General features: G+C 56.4%; 1 protein-coding gene across 1 annotated transcript in view; it reads left to right on the top strand.

Moving 5' to 3' along the window:
- Positions 1-15,397, top strand: part of NKAIN1 (sodium/potassium transporting ATPase interacting 1) — a 35,234-nt gene that overhangs the window by 7,665 nt on the left and 12,172 nt on the right. The gene's annotated exons all lie outside the window — the stretch shown is intronic.

The following is a 15,397-nucleotide window of genomic DNA, read 5'->3' as shown; positions in this document are numbered from 1 at the left end:
CCCAGCCATCCCCCACCCCAATGGGGTCCCACAGGGGCATGTTTTGCCTTATTATTTAATAGGGATTTTTCCAGCTGCTTGTCCCTGGCAGGAGGTGCCAGGAGGAACCCCTGTGTTCCCCCTTCCCCATGGGGCAGCTGGGAGCCCACAGGGAGCCTGGGGGCTTGGGGTGAGTGTTCAGGGGGCTCAGCATGTCCCTGGTAGTGCTGGGGGTGACGCCTTAAAAGCCAGAAAATATGTATAATATAGATTTTAAGGGGGTTTAGGAAGGGGGGGATGCAGGAGGGCTGGATTTGGGGGCACATCCCCCAGCTGCCCAAAACCAGGGAGCAAACACAAGTGTCTGGGGAGCCTGTGGTGAATCCAACTGTGTCCCCCCAAAGCCAGTGAGACCCCCCAAGCTGACCCTAACCCTTTCCCACCATAGTTGTGTGTCCTGGGAACACTGGGAATGTGGCACCAGGGATGCAGAGGAGGTGGAGCAGAGAGGAAGAAAAGTCTCTTCTCCTGGCTCTCTCACCGGGGAAGAAAAGTCTGAAACCTTTGGTGGATGGGATTGGGGAAACCAAAGGGCTGGGAATGGCCTGGTTCTGTCCCAGTTTGGGGCTCAGGGGTTGCAGGGAGCCTTGGGGATGTCACTGGGATGGTGCCTCTCTCCTCTGGGCACACCTGTGCCATCCCACGGGGACACCCAGGCACAAAACTTAGCTGGGAAACGTCCCAGGGAAGAGGAGGAAGCTCAGGGTGGGAGCAGAGGGTGGGAGTGGGAGATGCTCCAGTTGGAGTGGAGTTGGGTCATCCTGGAGGATGCTCAGGGTGATCCTGGAGGGTGCTCAGGGAGTGGAGGGTGCTTGAGGTGAGCAGGGAGGATGGTTGGGATGGGAACAGAGGGCACTCGGGGTCAGAGTGGAGTGTTTGGGTGAGCAGGGAGGATGGTTGGGATGGGAACAGACGTGAGAGTGGAGGATGCTCAGGGTCAGAGTGAAGGGTGCTCCGGGTGAGCGTGGAGGATGCCTGGAGTGGGAGTGGAGGATGCCTGGGATGCTGAGGTTAATGGGAGCCCCTGGGAAAACCTGTCTGTGCTCCAGTTCTGTGCAGGAACAGCTCAGATTAATGGGGGGCCTCAGCCAGAGCCTGGGAATGTCACACTGAGAGTCCTTGTCCCATCCCCTGGGCTCTCTCCCGTCACATCCCCCTCCTCTGAGCCTCGCTGGACCCCAGGAGCGGTGGAAGGCCGGGCAGTGTGGGGGTGGCCATGCCTTGAGCCGTGTCCCCCAGCCCTGGGAAGGGGCTCAGGACACACCCTGGGGATGCAGCAGCTTTGCACGAACCCTTTGCGGGCTCAGAACTGTATTTTCTCTGCTTTTCTCTCCCCTGTCTTGGCTCAGGAACCGGCCCTGTCTCCCTTACCTGCCCCGGGGACCCACCGTCTCCATCTGTGCCTGGGGCACCCCTCAGCCCCTGGCCCCTGCTGGCCCCTCCTCTGCTGCCACTTCCAGCCCCTCCCCGGCCGGTTGCCAATTCCCCTCCCAGTTTCCCTCGGCAGCTGCCGGGAATCTCGGTGGAAACCATCCTTCCATCCTTCCCCGGCCCCTTTCTGGAGCTATTTTCCCTGGGCTCGGGGAGGGGGGACACAGCAAGAGCCCTGTGATGGGCACAGGGGTGGCACAGGGCTGTGTGGGGACCCCTGGCATGGTCACAGGGCACTTTGGGGGGTCTGAGGGTCCTGTTTGCTCCCCAGGGCTGGGAGTGGCACGTGTGTGTCTCAGTGGTGGCATCCCCCTGGCACGGCAGTGTGGCCACAGGGAGGGCTGTGGGCAGCCCTGTGGTTGAGATACCAAGGCCAGGCTTTTTTGGGACACCCTGGGGACGATGTTTTGTGGCTGGGACCGGGTGTGGAGCTCTCAGGGAGTGGGGCTGGGAATGGTCTGGCTCTGCCTCAGTGACTGACCCAGTTTGGGGCTCAGGGGTTGCAGGGAGCCTTGGGGGTGTCACTGGAATGGTACCTCTCTCCTCTGGGCACCCCTGTGCCATCCCACAGGGACAGCCAGGCACAGAGCCCCGGCTGGGAAATGTCCCAGGGAAGAGGAGAAAGCTCAGGGTGGGAGCAGAGAGTGCTTGGGGTGGGAGTGGGAGATGCTCCAGTTGGAGTGGAGGGTGCTGGGTCATCCTGGAGGATGCCCAGTGGGAATCAGGGGTGCTTGGGGTGATCCTGGAGGGTGCTCAGGTTGTGGAGCTCAGGGTTGGGGTCCCTGTGCCCAGCCCAGCTGTGCCCCCGACCCCTCTGGCTCTGCCCTGAGCACAGTCACACCCCCTCACACTCTGCTCCAGGGATATCCCCCCATTTCCCCTGGGAGGGACAGGGAGCAGAGTCTGGAAGGACGGGGAATTATCACAGGATCAGAGCTGAGACCTGTTTGATTTCCTCCTGGGAATTCACGTCACGTCTGGGACTCGGTGGCTCCGAGGATTCCGTGTGGCAGCAGCAGCAGCCTGGCGCTGCTGTGACCCACTCCATCAACACCAACCTGTTAGTACAAGTTTTATTTATATAGTTTTACTCTTTTTCCCCCCTTGAAGCTCAGCAGTTGTGGGTGAGGGCCTGTGGAGGGGGCAGGACCCCCCATCCCTTTCAGTGTGGGGCCGAGGACATCCCTGTCCCATCCCTGTCCCATCTCTGTCCTCCCATCCCTGTCCCATCCCTGTCCCATCCCTGTCCCATCTCCAGGGCCACCAACCCTCACTGGGCTGCATCCCACCTGGATTTCAGGCAGCCCCTCCCAGGGCTGCTGCCCCCTAAGCCCATCCTGGCTCTGATCCTGGGGCCAGCCGGGGTGCTGGCAGTGCTGGAAAATTTGGGGTGTCTGCCTGGGGCTCTGGTGGATGTCAGGGGGTGTCTTTAGGGACACCCTCATGCATTTTGGGCTGGTTTACACCCCGTCAGGTGCAGATTCACCCCATCATCCCGTGAGCACTCTCATCACACCACCCAGGAGGTGGGGGCACCCCAGGGGGGGTTGGGATTTCCACTTCAAAATTTAGGGGGAAGACTCAGTCCAGCAGCACCCACGGCCTGGACACAGGACTGATGCTCCCACCGCCCTTTGGGGCTCCCCCATGGGTCCCTAAATTGGAAATGGGGCTCTGGGTCTCTCCCCATGTCCCCCTGCCCCATCCTCTCCTCCATGGGGAGGATGCTGACCCCACTAATGACCCTGACCCCATTAACGACCCTGTCCCCTGACTCTCAGCAGCCCCAGGCCCTAATTATTTTTAATCCAGCCCCCCTAGGAAGGAGCTGAGTGGTGTCTGGGTCGGGGTCCCGTGGGGAGGTGGCACTTCCCAGACAAAGCAAACCCAGGGCTAACAAAGGGCCTTGAATTATACATGGGGAGTGGGCTCGGCAATTAGCGCTGCCCTCGTTAGCGGGGTCGGGGCGGGGTTGGTCTCCCCCACCCTGCACAGGAGGGGAGGGAGCAGGGGGTCAGGGGGACAACCCCACAGCCCCATTTCCCAAGGTTTGGGGCCCACAGGGGACCCCAGGAGGTGGTGGGAGCATCATTCCTGTGTCCACATCACCTTCCACCCCGGGAGACCCCCAGTGCCGTGTCCGTGGGCGCTGCTGGGTTGGGTTTTCCCCAAATATTTTGATGTGGAAATCCTCATCCCCCCCGTGGGTGCATCCATAGGGGAGATGGCGTGGGGCAGCTGGGAAAGCCATCCCGTGTGGTTAAAATGGGATGGTGGAAAAAGTGGGAAAAAACAGGTTTTGCGGGAAAAATCCCATGTGGTTACGGTGGAAAAAATATCAGGGTTTGGAGGAAAAATCCCAGTTTCCCTGCAGTGGGGCTGGCCCTGATGGCAGTGGGATGGGCTCTCATCCCTGTTGGGTTAGGGGGCTGTGCCAGGCGGGTTTTGCTGCAGGGTTTGGGATGCTTGGGGTGCTCAGCCATGACGTTGTCACCCATCCCAACATCCCGGGGTCACGTCCCGTCGGTAAAGGAGGCGGCGGAGCTGGGATGGATCCACCCCCACACAACAAAGGGGCTGGCAAATCCCAACCCCTAAAACCCCTCCTGGAGGCAGAGGGGATAAAGGGAGGATGCAGTAATTAATGAAAGCGATTTTTATGGCTGTTTAAGGAGCCCCTAATGAGCTCCTGGCCCCGGCAGCTGCCGGTCCCTGTGGTTCAGAACCCGCCGGAGGCCACGGCACACACGGCTCGGGATCAACGGGAAAGGGAGAGTTGGGATCAAAGCAAAGGGATAGTTCAGGATCAACAGCAGAGGGATCAACAGAGAAGGGACCAGTGGGTTCAACAGGCAAAAGGGTCATTGGGATCAACAGGCAAAGGAATAGTCAGGATCAACAGCAAAGTGATGGTTGGAATCAACAGCAAAGGGATCATTGGGATCAACAGCAAAGGGATCATTGGGATCAACAGTAAAGGGATTGCTGGGATCAACAGAAAAGAGAGAGTCAAGATAATAGCAAAGGGATCCTTGGGATCAAGAGGCAAAGGAAAAGTCAGGAATCAACAGCAGAGTGATGGCTGGGGCCAACAGCAAAGGGATGGTTGGGATCAACAGCAAAGGGATGGTTGGGATCAACAGCAAAGGGATGGTTGGGATCAACAGCAAAGGGATGGTTGGGGCCAACACAAGAGAGATAGTTGGGATCAACAGCAAAAAGGTCACTGTGACCAGCAGTAAAGGGGTCATAAGAATCAACAAAGGGATTTTTGGGATTGTTGGGGTTGACAGTAAATGGGTAGTTGGGATCAATAGCAAAGGGATAGTCAGGATCAACAGCAAATTGATCACTGGGATCAACAGCAAAGGGATCCTCGGGATCAACAGCAAAGGGATCCTCGGGATCAACAGCAAAGGGATCCTTGGGATTGACAGCAAATGGATACTTGGGATCAACAGAAAAAGGATCGTGAGGATCAACAGCAAAGGGTAGCTGGGATCAACAGTGAAGGGATCGTAGGGATCAGCAGCAGTGAGAGACACATCCAGCCAGGAGGAGACCCCTGAACCCTCCAGGTTCCATCATTCAGTGGGAAAATAAGAACAAGCCCCCAGTTCCGCAGGAACTCCTGGCCCCCGGGGGTGGGAGCAGCAGTGGGAAGCAATGCCCGTCACCGGGAGCCGTGGGTGCCTGTGGATTGTGGAATTACCCCGAGGAGAGGGAAACCCACTGGGGTTATCCTCTAAATCCCTTTTGTGCCGCCAGCCACCTCCTCCCCGGGCAGCTGAACCTCCTAAACCTGCGCCTCAGCGTGGCTTTATCCTTCATTTTAAGCCTAAAAAACCCGGATAAACTCTGGAAGAAGCACCCACACCGTCGCCCACGGGGGGACCACCTCCAGATGTCCCCTTCATCCCTCCAGCACGCAGGAGCAACCCCTCCTCCTCCTCCTCCTCAACAGCTCCTACCCTCCCGTAAAAATCAATATTTTGGGAGGCACGGCGCTGTTTCGCCTCCCCACCGGCTGCCGCCGGCTGCTCCTTTCGCGGCGACTCCGCTCCCGGGGATTATTTTTGCTCCCCGGCTCATTAACGGGGTTGTTACCAGGCAGATTTCCTCACCCGATTTTCTCCTTCCCAGCCCGCGGGCCGTGGGAGGAGGGAATGCCGGTTTCCATAGCGATGCGCTTGGCTTTAATCAGTGTTTCTTCCCTGGGAGAATTGATTACGGGAAAGTGTCATTAAATAAGTCAGTAAATTGGACTTTTTATATACATATATATATATATATTCATTTTTTTTCCTCCCCTCTATCGGATTATATTAACGGTGTCTTTGAGATTTGGGGAAAATTCCCTCCTGCTCTTCACAGATGTGGGGATAAAGGACTGAACCGGGAAAATTAGCATGGAAATTGCCTGAGGCTTAATCCCTGTCCACAGGGCTCAGCCACCCCAGGCTGGGGGTGACCCAGGATCCATCCTGGCCCCTCCTGGTGTGCTTTTGGAAATTTTTTGGCCACCAGGTTGTCCTGCTGCTTTGCTTTCCAGTTGCTCAAAGCTGCTTTCCCCAGCTCCCCATCCGTGGCTGGTCCTGGCCTTTGTGTTTCATCCCCAAAATTTGTTATTTAGGGGGTCAGATTCCTGGGTCTCTCTTGGTTTCCCATCTCATTCACTCTACCTGTGCACTCACCAAGGTTTAATCCCAAGATTCCCAAATTTAAGCCCCAAATCCCCCATTTTTAAGCCTCAAATCCCCCAAATTTAAGCCCAAGATTTCCCAAATTTAAGCCCAAGATTTCCCAAATTTAAGCCTTTCCTTACTCCCAGACTGGATTGGAGCAGGATCAGTCCCCCTTCCATGTGCCCAAGATCTCCCAGATCTCAACTGAAGGTCTGTCAGATTTAAGCCCAAGATCTCCCAAATTTAAGCTCCAAATCCACCAGATCTAAGACCAAGATCCCCAAATTCAAGCCTCCAAACCCCCAGATTTAGGCACAAACTCTCCCAAATCTAAGACAAAGATCCCAAAATTCAAGCCTTGGCTCCCCCAGACCTAAGCCAAAGCTCCCCAAAATTTAAGCCCAAGACCTCCTAAATTTAAGCCCAAGTTTTCCCAGATCTGGGCCCAACATCTCCCGGGTTCAAACCCGCATTCCCCCACATTAAATCCACAAACTCTCAGATTTAAGCCCAAGATCTCCCAAATTTAAGCCAAAGATCCCCTGGATTTAAGCACCAAATTCCCCAAATTTAAGCCCAAGATTTTCCAGATTGAAGCTCCCAGACTGGCCTGGATCCAGCCCCCTCCATGTGCTGCTGCTCCATCCCCTCCCTCATCCCGTGGATGGAAGATGAGGAGTGGGTGGGCACCCTGTGGGAGCTGGGAATGTCCCTTTGTCACTGTGTCCCACAAACTGCTCTCTGGGTCAGGGATGTGGCTCCCCTTGGAAGCTCCAGACTCCCAGGAGAACCCCCAAGCCATTCCCCATGCACTTGGGAGGGTTTTTTAAAGGATTTTTGCTCCATTTCAGTTAATTCTCCCCCTCCCAGTGTCCGTGTGTTAACAGGCTCTGCTGGGAGGCTCCGTTGGGATGAGGAGCTGCGGCTCGTGGGACCCCTGGATCAATCCTGGTTTTCTTTATCCAGCTGTTGGTTTGGAGGGGGATGTCCCAGGGGATGCTTGGGATGGGTTGGAGGCAGCCAGTGCCTCGTGGGTTCAGGGATCTGGTGCTGGAGCAGGAAAGGGGTTTGTTTGCTGAGGGGTGGGATGGGTGGGATTGAGGGTTATGACGGATGGGGTGGGTGGGGGTGGATGGGATGCATAGGATGGATGAAATGGGATAAGATGAGATTGAGGGATATGATGGATGGGATGGGATAGGATGGATTGAATGCATGGGATGGATGAAATGGGATGAGATGAGGTTGAGGGATATGATGGATGGGGTGGGATAGGATGGATTGAATGCATGGGATGAATACGTTGGATGGAATGGGATTGATGGATGGGATGGATGGAATGTGTGAATGGGATTGGGATGGGATGGGATTGAATACATAGGAGAGATGGGATGGAATGGGGTGGGATGGGATAGGATGCATAGGTTGAATTGAATGGGATTGATAGATGGGATGTGTGGATGGACAAGGTGAATGGGATTGGGATGGGACAGAATACATAGGAGGGATGGGATGGGATGGGATGGGAGGGGATGGGATGGGAGGGGATGGATGATGAGTTGGATGGGCTGTGGTGGATGGAATGCGTGGAATACACAGGATGGATGGGATGGGATGGATGGGATACATTAGATGGATGGAATGGGATTGCTGGATGGAATGCCTAGGATGGATGACATGATATGGGATGGGGTGAGATGGATAAAATAGATGGAATGGGATAGGATGGATGGATGGATGGGTTTGGAGCAGCTCCCAACCCAGTGTCCTCAAGGCACAGCCTTTCTCCAGGGCTAGAGCTTCTGCTCTTCCCCCCAGCCCTTGTGCCTCAGTTTCCCTGTTGGACCTGCTCCCATGGAGCTGCTCACCCTGACCAGGAGAGCAAATGCTCCTGGCATGGTGCTGAGCAGGAATCAGCCCATTTTCCAGGAAAACTGAGGCACAGGAGTGCGGGATCAGCCCCTCAGCCGTCACTGGTGACCTCAACCTTGCTGGAACACTGTGTCCCATTGTGGTCACAGCCCCATGACTCAGCTTCCCGTCCCTGGCAGGTCCCTCCTCAGGCACCTCAGCTGTCCCTGGAGCACATTCCCATCCCAGGGACACTCCTGGCACCCCCTCACCCCATCCTACCAGTGCCACCACCCCGTGTCCTCCCCCCGAGGTGCCCCAAGGTCACGGCAAGGTCAGGCCGGGGGGATGCAGAGCACGGGATTAACAGGCTCATCCCAGCTGCCTTCTGCAGCAATTCCCAAGGGGATGGAGCAATTCCCCGCCGGAAAATAAAGCCTGTTGTGCAGGATTGCATTGCTCCAGAGGCAGCCTCGGATGGGCAGGCAGGGAATTGAGCTCCTTCGATTGCCTCGGCTCTCCCTGGGTGGGGAAAAGTTTCCTGGCTGGGAGGCAAGAGGAAGAAAAGAGTCTCAGGGCAGCATTTACAGGTGCAGAGAAGAGCTGGGATGGTGCAGGAAAGCCCAGTAGATGCAATATTGTTTCAGAGTCCAGGAGGTGTAATATTGTATCAGCGATACATCAGTTAAACCGGCCTGTTCCCCGGGAATTTGTGATGGTTTTGGGGGAAAAAAAGTGCTGTCAAAATTCCTGGGGGTCCTTGCTGGGACATCAGAGCTGTCGGGAGACAAATCCACCCAAACCCCACATTTTGGGGAGCTGGCAGGGCTCAGGGCTTAGTTTTAGTCAGGTAAATCAGGAGGAGCACCCTCCTGAGGCAGGGATCATCAGGAGGGGCTGGTGGAACATCCCTTTCCAGGTGGGAACAACCACAGCTCCAGGTTTTGGTGTTCCCAGCACTTGGGAAGGTTTTGTGCCTCAGTTTCCCTCCCCTGTGGCAGAGCCTGAACTGGAGTGGCTGGGTTTAGTCTGCTGCATTTAGGGGATTATATTATATTGTTATTGTCATTATTATTATTATTATTACTATTATTATTATTATTGTTTTGTTACTGCCATTAGACACCCCAAGGCTGCACTTCCCGCCCTCCTTGCTGGAACTCTCAGGGACAGATGGAGCCAGCAGCACGGATCTGGGAGCAGGGCTTGGAGGAGATCCATCCCTATGGGTCTCCTGGGGGCCCAGGGGGTGGGAAGCACCCAGGGGTGCAGCCCATGGAGCAGTTTTCCAGCAGGTACAGGGGTGCAGTGTCTAGACAAGCACATCCAGCCGGGGCTGCGTTCCCATGGCAACGCTGCCAGATGCAGGGGAATTAAATAAATAACTGGGAATGAGGGGGGAAATAAAACAGGCAAGAGGAAGGAAAGCCATCAGATGGGTGCTGGGAAGCTGTGGTGAGGGACCCACACCCCCCAGATCTGTGCCTGTGCCCCCCACAGCCACACCCGGAGATCTGGGCTGTTCCAGCCCTGTGTTGGAAGCTCCTACATCTGAGGGGTAAAAAAGGGGCAGCACAGAGGCCCCAAAAACTGTGGCATGCACAAGGGGTTGCACCAGCTGGGGGAGGACCCGATTTGTGCCTCTCTCACCCCACTTTTTGCTCATAGTTTGAACTGGAGTTCAGTCCTGGGGCATTTTCCCAAGCAGGGGCTGCATCCTGCTCACCCCACCCAGCACCGGGGAGCAGCCGAGGCTCCGGCGCCTTTAATTTCTTTTCCTCCGTGATTTTATGAAGGTTTTTGCAGTCGGAAGTAGGTCAAGAACTTGTTTCCAAGTCATTAGATAGAGTCCCTGGGTTCACAGCGGTGTTTGCACCTTCTTAATAGTCAATCTCTCTCTCTGCTCATTTAAATCGCAGCCGACTCCCCTCCGCGGGGCCGGAGCTGCGGGATGGAGGTGCCTCCAACGGCTCCCGGGGCTGCCCACGGGCAGGAGAAGGCGCTGGCAGAGCCAAAATCAGCCAAACTGCCTCAAAAGGAGGGGTTCGGGGGTGTGGGGGTGTGGGGAGAGCCTGCAAGAGCCTCAGGGTGGGGATGTCCCTGGGGCACGATGTGGCCGGAGCCTCCCGTGCTCCGTCCGCTGCAGGGACACCCAGAACATCCCTCATGGATCCTGGATCCTGCTGGCAGCCAGATCCCGCCCTGCAGCTCTGCCCAGGGCTGTTTTCTCCCTGAACCCCAACATTTTTTCGGCCAAAACTCCTCGAAAACGAGCGTTTCTGCCCCAAAACCCCCGGGAGGGGCTCGGCGGCTCTCTCAGCGCCTTTGGCCGCGGGACACGGGGAATAAAGACCCCAAATCTCTTCGAAAAGCAGCGAAATGAAAAGCTAAATCCCTGGCGAGCCTCGGGCATATGGTGAGCGGGAGGAAATCACCCAGCGCAGGATAATGACCCGGCAGGGGGTCAGGGCCCGGCCCGCAGGGGAAGGGCAGGGGCTGAGCTCAGCCCGACGCGCAGATGCTGCTGCGGGGATGGAAACCAGCGGGGAACTGGGAGGGAACTGGGAGCACCATCCAGCCTTCTGCCTGCTCCACCATCCTACCCACCATCACCAAAATGCAGGTGGATGTCAGGGCTCTGCAGTTTTAGGGAGGGTGTTTTCTGCAGGGAAGATCCTTTTTTCTTTTCTTTTTTTTTTTTTTTTCCCTGGATGGAACCTCTCTTCCATCTATTTTTTTCCCCTTTCTGGGACAAAAACAAAAAGGGGAATATCTCCTGCTCTGTGGTGTGGTGAAGGGCCTTGGAGAGGTGATGGGCAGGTTTGCTCCTGCCTGCAAATGTCAGAGCTGCGTCCTGGGGAGTTACAGTTTTGGTGGTGGGGAAAAAAGATCCCCTAAAAATCCCCTTTTTCCCATTCCCTGTCGCCAGGGGAGATTCTGGCACCTGGGGCAGGGCATTGTCCAGTACCAGCACAGATGGGGCATGAAGGGACTGAGAGCAGCTCTGCCAAGAAGTTGGGGGTTGGTGGATGAAAACCTGGACATGCCCTGGCCATGGGCACTGACAGCCCAGAAAACCCCCTGCCCTGGGCTGATCCCCCAGCGTGGGCAGCAGGGAGGGGGGGATTCTGCCCCTCTGCCCTCTCAGGTGAGACCCCCCTGCAGAGCTACCCCAGCCCTGGGAACAACAGCACAGGGACGTGGAGCTGCTGGAGAGAGTCCAGAGGAGGCCCCGGAGATGCTCCAGGGCTGGAGCCCCTCTGCTCTGGAGCCAGGCTGGGAGAGCTGGGGGGGTTCCCCTGGAGAAGAGAAGGCTCCAGGGAGAGCTGAGAGCCCCTGGCAGGGCCTGAAGGGGCTCCAGGAGAGCTGGAGAGGGACTGGGGACAAGGGATGGAGGGACAGGACACAGGGAATGGCTTCCCAGTGCCAGAGGGCAGGGATAGATGGGATATTGGGGAAGAAATTGTTCTCTGTGAGGGTGGGGAGGCCCTGGCCAAGGTTTCCCAGAGAAGTTGTGGCTGCCCCTGGATCCCTGGAAGTGTCCAAGGCCGGGTTGGAGCAACCTGGGCTAGTGGGAGGTGTCCCTGCCCATGGCAGGGGGTGGAGTGGGATGGACTTTGAGGGTTCCTCCAACCCAAACCACTCTGGGATTCTCTGATTCCAAGAGAGCAGAAGTGGGAGCTGCTGGGCAGGTTCCTGGGATGGCACTGCAGAGTGTCCAGGGGGGCTGGGTCAGGGATGCCCATCCCAGGGCTCAGCACTGCCCACCCAGGTGCCACGAGGGATGTCCACCCTCAACACATCCAATGGGATGGCCAAGGTGCTCCCTGGTGTCTGTGCAACCCTCCTGGCACAGCCAGAGTGGGATTCAGCTCTCCCAGCCTTGTCATGGGGATTAAGGAGGACTGGGAAAACTGCCTGGATTAACGGGGTGGGTCTGCAGAAGGTGAAGGTGCCACAACCAAGGGGTGATTTGGGGCAGGTGAGCTCCTTCCCACTTGAAAAATCCCGTTTTCCTCCAGCCCTGCCCCGAGCTGAGCCCCACAGCTCCTGTCCCCAGGGGCAGCCCCCATGTCCCCTCCTGCCACAGCCTCCCCAGGGACTGTCACAGGTTCGATTTCCTGCTGAAACCCCAATCCTTGCAGGCAGCACTTTGGGAGGAGCAGGAGCAGGAGCAGGATCCCACCCCCAGCTCATGGATGTGATTTGCTGCTGCAAAGGGAACTTTTGGGGCCGATCGATGAACGAGAGAGTGTTTAATTAAGAGGGAGCCCTAAAACTCATTGCATTGATCAGCTGCAGGTTTATCTTAATTAGCAGTGGGATGGAGTGTCTGGATCCCAGCCCTGCACCCACAGGAGCTGCAGTGGGAGCTGGGAGGGGAGAGCGGGGTCTTAATGAGGGTGGGGGTGCAATTAGCAGGGGGAACCCCCCTCCCAGGAGGAGGGCAGCTTGGGGGGGATGCTCTGAGCTCCACAAGGCACTTAGGTTTGGGGGAATTGGATGCTGCTGATCCCCAGTTTGCTGGGAAGTGTCCTGAGATGCCTCTTGCTGTGTTTGGGGTGACACTGAGCCCCAGAGCCAGGGCCTCTGTCACCAAACGACTGGTGGTGGCTGCACACAGAGCTGGGGTGTCTTGAAGTTCCCCTGGGGACATTTCATCCCAAAAGACCAGTGAGGATGCTCCAGGCGCTGGACCAGCCCAGGGAGCTCAGCTTGGAGCAAGGCAGGAGCATCACTGAGCTGAGGGTTCTCTCTCCTTCCTGTGCAGGGATCACCAGACCTGGGCCCCTCTCCCTGGAGGCTGTACCTCAGTTTTCCCACTCAGGAAGCAGCTCCTGAGCTGCAGGGATGCCCTGGGGATGCCCTGGGGATGTCCTTGGGACGCCCTGGGCTGTGGCAGGAGGTGAGAGCCAGGGAGCTGCAGCCTCACTGCCTCTGTGCTCTGTCTTCCCATGGAGGGAATAAGCTGGAATAACACACCCACAGAGCGCTGTGTGACCTGCCAGGGGGGTCCAGCAGAGTTTTCAGTGCAATCAGCAGCCCCTGCTCATCCGGGAAGAACATGGGGTTTGCCTCTAACTTTGCTTCTCCTCGGAGTGAGGAAGGATTTGGTTCCACCAGGCTCTTCCCAGCTCCTTCTCCTTCAGCCTGGCCCGGCCTGACAGGCTGGAATTAAGGAGCTGCACGGGCGCAAACTCATCACTCCAGCTCCATGGAATGCTCCCAGAGGCTCTTCCCAGCCCCATCCCTCAGCTTGGAGCACCTCCCGTACCCAAAGGTCCCCTCCAGCTCCCGCTAAGCAGCTCTGTCAACAGCCCCCAGATCGATGGGTGGCTGCGAAGCCCCGAGCGCGGCTCTCCCTGCGTCATTTATTATTTACATTCCTCAATTTAAAAGATTTACAGCCCGGCTGTGAGTGTTTCCAAAGGCTGTTTCCTCGCAGAGTTTAAACAGCGTGGAAGTGAATTAAGCCTCAGTGCAAACAGCCTTGTCCCAGCTCCACAGATCCAGGGGCTCCCTGGGTTCTGCTGCTCCACGGCTTTGTGTCCCCTTTAATTGAAACCAGGGAGATCCTATCCCAGGGATGGGGTTGGGAATGGGATACCACGGTCCCGGGCTGGAGCTGGGCTAAAATAGGTGTTAAATAGAGCCCTCACAAAGCCAATTCAACGGGCACGTGGTGTTTTATGGGTGGGGAGACTGAGGTGGTTGCACATCCAGAGACCACAGGGGGACATCCCAAATTGGGAAAAGAAGCATCAGGGGGGTTTGGAGCTGTTGATTTCCCTGTGCTTCAAGTACCAAGGAAGTGGGTTCTGTGCGTTTTGTGTTTTAATAGTTGCAATTAATGTTTATAAAGAGCTCGTTATTTGCATTTTCAGCACTTTAAAGACGTTTGGAACACGTGGTCTGTCCTCGTGGAACACTCAGGGAAGCACTTTTGCCACCTCATTTATTGCCCCCTGTTATTAGGACACATGAAGTCGGGCTGGGCAGGAGGGATGATGCCTGGGAACCCCCACAGGAGCTCCAGGGAGCACCGGGATGGGGCTTCCCTACACCCAGATCGCTGCTGGGGAAGGGAGGGGGGATGTAAAGCCTGTTTTCTCCTGCAGCTTTGAGGATAAACTGTCCCCCTTTCTCAGGGAGGATGAGCTGTGTGGCACCAGGAGGGGACACTGAGGCACAGGGGGGTGGGGAGGGCTCAGGGCCCTGGAGCTCACAGGGGTTGTTGTTGTTGTTGTTATTATTATTATTGAATAATTAATAGCCATTAATAATCTGGGGCATCTCAAAGAGTGATGGGACAGCGGTGGGCTGTCAGCAAGAGAAATGGAGAGAGGATTTGGGATTGCAGGGCTGCTGCAGACACACCTCCCCTCCAAGGGGGCTGGGTCAGGGATGCCCATCCCAGGGCTCAGCACTGCCCACCCAGGTGCCACGAGGGATGTCCACCCTCAACACATCCTGTGTGATGGCCAAGGTGCTCCCTGGTGTCTGTGCAACCCTCCTGGCACAGCCAGAGTGGGATTCAGCTCTCCCAGCCTTGTCATGGGGATTAGAAAGGACTGGGAAAACTGCCTGGATTAATGGGGTGGGTCTGCAGAAGGTGAAGGTGCCACAACCAAGGGGTGATCTGGGGACAGGTGAGCTCCTTCCCACTTGAAACTGGTGTCAGCACCTTGGAAAAATCCTATTTCCTCCAGCCCTGCACCCTCCTCCTGCCCAGGCACCCTCAGGGATTGCAGTGTCCCAGCACCCTGAACTTCTCTGAAAGTTGTTACAAACTTCTCTAAAAATCAATGGTCTCATCCAATCTCCATTTTTTAACTTAAAACCACCCGTTGAATGCCCCGGTACCCTCACCCTGCCTTTGCTCCCACCTTTCTTGGAGATAATCCTGTAATTAAGAGCAACAGAGAGAGCAGTCAACAACTGCTGAGATAACACCCCAGCTCCAAGCCCTGATCCACATTGTAGGATCAGCCACAGCACATCCATTGTTTATGGATTACAAATGGTGAGGGCAATCAAAGCAGCAGCATCCTTGGGAAGGCAGGTGAGGATGGGCAGAAAATCACCTGCAAAATACCCGGGATGGGCAGAAAACCACCTGCAAAGTACCCGTGAGCAGAGCAGGAGGTTTCTCCCTTGACAAACCCAGTCCTGAGAGTGATTTCACCCTGAGGGGTGAGGAAACTGAGGCCCAGAGGATGCTGGCAGGGTGACCAGCTGACATCTCCTTACTTTCCCCTCCTCAGCTCCAAACATTCCCAGTAACCCTGGCCGATGCATCAGGCAGACACTTCAGCCTCTTGCAACTAATTATCCGTGGGATTCCCCATCCATTTCCAGCTGCTCTTTGCCTCCAGCACCCCGGGAGCTGC

This window comes from Pipra filicauda, unplaced genomic scaffold (assembly GCF_003945595.2).
Source record: "Pipra filicauda isolate LSUMZ 115617 unplaced genomic scaffold, ASM394559v2 scaffold664_size391380_pilon, whole genome shotgun sequence".
Lineage (NCBI taxonomy): Eukaryota > Metazoa > Chordata > Aves > Passeriformes > Pipridae > Pipra > Pipra filicauda.
This window is presented reverse-complemented; position numbering and strand designations above follow the sequence as displayed.